Source organism: Solanum tuberosum, unplaced genomic scaffold (assembly GCF_000226075.1).
Source record: "Solanum tuberosum cultivar DM 1-3 516 R44 unplaced genomic scaffold, SolTub_3.0 scf00806, whole genome shotgun sequence".
NCBI lineage: Eukaryota > Viridiplantae > Streptophyta > Magnoliopsida > Solanales > Solanaceae > Solanum > Solanum tuberosum.
This window is the reverse complement of record NW_006239735.1, coordinates 33,419-37,980: the sequence shown is the minus strand read 5'-3', so window position 1 is coordinate 37,980 and position 4,562 is coordinate 33,419. Positions and strand designations below refer to the sequence as shown.

General features: G+C 35.1%; 1 long non-coding RNA gene across 1 annotated transcript; it reads right to left on the bottom strand.

Annotated features, from left to right (window-relative positions):
* Window positions 1-440: 440 nt before the first annotated feature.
* Window positions 441-3,174, bottom strand: LOC102584618 (uncharacterized). The gene is made up of 2 exons (XR_001472494.1): window positions 2,649-3,174; window positions 441-1,543 (listed from the first exon to the last, which is right to left on the bottom strand). It is a non-coding gene; the product is annotated as an uncharacterized lncRNA (long non-coding RNA).
* Between the last annotated feature and the right edge of the window lie 1,388 nt (window positions 3,175-4,562).

The following is a 4,562-nucleotide window of genomic DNA, read 5'->3' as shown; positions in this document are numbered from 1 at the left end:
CAATGCCAAAGCTGTTTTAAGTTTAATGTCCTTAGTCTCTGTTATGAAACAATTTTGGCAGCTTGAACCATTTTTCTCCTTTAATTTGTCGCATTGTTCTGCATACTCTTACTATTTCTAAAGTTGAGTTGAATGTTTACCTTAAAAAAAAAAAAAAAAAGATAATTCAATCTAATATTAACACGATTGCAAGAACTGCAGAACATTATACTGGAGCTTGCTAGAAAGGCTAAAACATTTCAGTCTTTTTTGTTTTTTCGACTAAGCCCATGGCCGTGGAAGCAGTACTACAAACTTCTTGTTTGAAGGCTATATCTTGTTCTTTTTAGTTGTCCGAGGATACAATTTTAAGGTTGTAGCAAAGATGTTGGAAATGGAATGCTAATACAACCTAATAAAGCATGGTTATAGCTTCTCTAATAGCAGTGGCAAAACATCAGTAACTTAGAACTTGATAGCTACTTTCTCCAATTATCTATGCTGGCTCTCCAAACTCATAATGTGCTATAACCAAAGTCGAGCAAGATGATGAAAAATTACATAGCTACTATATGGCAGGCAGTATCATTTCGCATAGAACTTCAGTTTCGAACCAACTTGGTAGATCAGTTGTCACCCTGACTGCTTCAATCTGGAATGATTCACCATTGAATTCGTCTGGAAGTGATTCCATTTCGCATCTTAAGATCCAGGACTATAAATCACCTAAAACAACAACAATTAGACGGACCACTCTAATCCACTAATCCTATTTAACGACGAATTAACAAAAAATCTTGTTAGCTACAGACTATTTAGCAATGGGCATTTAAAAATTATAATAAGGGAATTCAAGAAAATACAAAGAGGTAATCTTAGTAGCTTAGTTGGTTGACTTTCATCTAGTTCGATTCCTACCTTGTAATGTCCTCCCCATTTCTCCTGCTACTAATAGCTATTTATACTTTGAACCATCATGTAGTGTAGGGAGAGTGTTGTTATACCTGAAGAATTTGCTAGGATTTGTAAGGTATCAACACTTATTGCACTGTTCCTTTTTGTCATGCCATGGTAAAAATCTTTACCTAATAATGACAATGGTTCTCTATGCTTCCTAATAGCAGCAACAACGACTCGAGCCAAAACTCATGAAAGGGCTTTCTTGTTGTGCCTCAATATGGCGATAGAAACGGCGTCCAGACAAGAAAATAGACAACCCAAGGATGTTGAAGGCGACACAAATGGCGAATCCAAGTACCCAACTAACATTGTCTTCAATGTACAAAAGGACTATGCTACCAATGGCATTGGACGCGTAGAGCACATAAGTATACCAATAGAAGAAAATCGCTTGATGATTTGGCTTATGGAATTGATTCGCTCATTGATCCGATGGTGAAACGTGTTCCTCTGTTTTCCAAATATGCTAGAGCTAAAGCTGCATATAAGATTGTAAGATGGAATGTTGATGCATTTCTACATTCATTTGAAGTTTTGAACCATCAAAGTATTTTGGAGGTCTCAATGTGTCGATCACTGCTGTGAAGGTGAGAAGCAACACTCCCTACAAGCCAATTTGAAAAGAAAAAAAACAACATGTGGTACATTAGATTAGTTTGATTTCAATAAGCGATCAGGTTGTCTAAAGATAACTATAAGTAACTGCTTATAGAACATACTTAGAAAAATAAAACAAACAACATGTTCTGACAAGCTAAATTGTAAAACGAATACAATAGCTAATTTCCTGAGTTATTAGGAAGCAACCTGCTACGACCCACTAAATTTTACTTTGTCACGCTGAACATGTTATACACAGTTCTATATCAAAGCAAAATCAGCATTGCTACCTGGATCCCCATTCAATAATATTCCACTATACTCTGTAGGAGTTACATCACGCCAAATATCCTTAGCTACTCCATTCTCAAATGATAAAATTAATGTCATGGTTCAAATGAAGGTATGAAGATATTAGTAAAAGTAGGAGTAACTAATTTGGTGGGAACTTATTGGGAATCAAATTGAAAGTTGCACAATTGTCTCACCATGACTTTATCACATACAAAGTTACCATTTGAAAGCTTTTATATGATGATTTTATATATTTTCATTTTTAATTTAGCATGGTATCTTTTTATATGATGTTTCAATTAAGAATGAGAAAGCAGGAATTTCAAATAACATTCATAGTGTTTAAAATACAATTGTGATGTGAAAACTCAAGATATATCCATGTAAAACGAACAATGATAATTTTGGCAACCTTTGACTTATTAATAAGGTTGAAATGCAATATATTAGAAATTCCCTCATGCTTCTTTAGTTTTATTTTGTTTTCAGGAATTTATGACACCCGAATAACGTTGAAGAAGTGCAGAACTTAGTTGTGAAGTACTTGTGCTTCAAATTATGCAATGGAGGAACTCTTATCTGTTAAAAGATTACTAATTTCTGTCGAAGGCGAGGAGCTACCTGCAAGACATTAGAAATAAGCAAACTGGAATTAATCTTTAAAAGCCTCGATCGACTGATGTAATGGTCACCCGAATGACTGAATCTATTGTCTCCATAAATTAGCCTGTAAGACGGAACGAATACACATACAGGTTGCAGCACAGTGAACGACTTGACAAACCAAATTACTATTATATAAAATGAGCATATACCTGTCTACAATTCACCATCATATTGGTCTTTCTTGAAAAACATCTTCAAGAATTTCATAGTATGACCTCCTAATACAACATTCCGCACTATGACAGAATTTATTAGTATTGTAGGACTTCCCTGCATATACTAACTAAACATACTACAACACTTTAAAGTAGTTGAGAGAGCATCTAATTTGCATTAGAATGTCCAATTAATTAAAGTCTATTGGAATGTTGGTAAGAGTATCAAAATTGAGCTCGAAACAATATGAAAGAACAATAAAACCAAAAGTGTCTCTTCAAATTTCAATAACCTTGAAACTAAAATGGTTAAGTTTCAAATAAAACCCTACATCTGGAGTCCCCAAAAGCACGGAAAATAATTTAGAGGAATGAGCGACAAGACTCTTCAATATTTCGTTTGTTCAGGATATATTGCAAAAAATCTTATTGAATTATTAAGTTGTTCCAGGCATATCACCAAACACCTTGGGTTCATCAATCTTTCCCAAAATTATGACAACCGGATCAGAAAAAGTAATACATGTTCAGGAAAGAAAAAACAAAGAAGAAGCAACAACAAACCGAAAAGGAAAAAATGGAGCGCCATTTGTCCGGTATTTGTTAGCGGGAAAAAAGCCCTTTCATTTGCAATAGCAGTGGCAAGAGGGGAAGGACATGCGTGAAACCCAAAAGGCAAGCCACTGGAGCTTGTTAATAGGTCAGAATAGAAGCGAAATGCCGAAACTATCCTGATTGTTCGAAAAAACCACCACTTATATAGAATGATGAAAAGTATGCTCCATTACAAATTTCTATTTTATTTTATTTTCTTCTTTTTCTATGTGTGAACCGGCTCCTCCCGAGTTCTTGGAGTCTCCTTTTCCTTACATTTCGTTGATTGGGCCTTAGAGGCCTAATTTTATTTTCTATCTAGTCAGCCGAGTCTTTGGAGTTGACATACAAGTTGAAGACGATAAATGTGGGCTGGAAATTGAACTTTCAGGTTCCGAAAAGTTGAAAGCAGGCTGAAATACAGCTTGTATACACCGATAGACAGTGATATACGCTGATATAAATGGAAAAACCGCAGCAATGACAGGTCGAAGGATAAAGATGGGGCTAAGGCTGGCAACGGAACCGGGAGGTACCGGTTCCGGTCCGTTACCGGTTCCGTCTCGGTTTCGGATAGTACCGATTAGATCCGGTATTGTACCGGTCCGGGAGGGGTAACGGGTCCGTCCCGGTCCGATTCGGTTAGTTTTTTTTTTTTTTTTTTTATCTGAAATTTCAAATTATAGCCGTTGAGAGCCGTTGGGCAACGGGTTTTGGGCCCCACCAACGGCTCTTTCACCCCCCTTTACACCTCCCTACCCCCAAACTTTTTTTAATACCCCAAACTTCTTAAAACTACATTTTCATCCTTTTTTTTTAACTATAAATACCCCTAATCTTTCATTCTTTTCATTCACAAAAATATCTTCTAATCTCTCTACTCTCTACTCTCTAAATTCTCTTATTCTCGATTTCTCGTTAAAATTACGAATTTGATCTTTGGAAATTGGAGCTTCAAAATTCAACTTTTCAATTTTTCGGCTTCCGGTCATACACGTCTACTTAAAAAAGTAGACGTTTGGTACATTCGTTCCAACTCACCTATCATTTAGTTATTTATTTGTTTGCATTTAATTATTTATTTTGTGAGTAATAAATATCTAGTTTCTACTTATTTAGTTATTTATTTGTTTAAAACTTTGCTAATCATTTTCGTATTATATATAATTTACTCACTTTTTATATTTGAATATGGATTTCGGAAAAAACATTATTGAAAAGGGTAAAACAACCATAGTTAATTCGTTCACTAATTTATCTACCTCAAAATCCAAGAAAAATAAAAAAACCGGTAGTACTTCTCAATCTAAAACT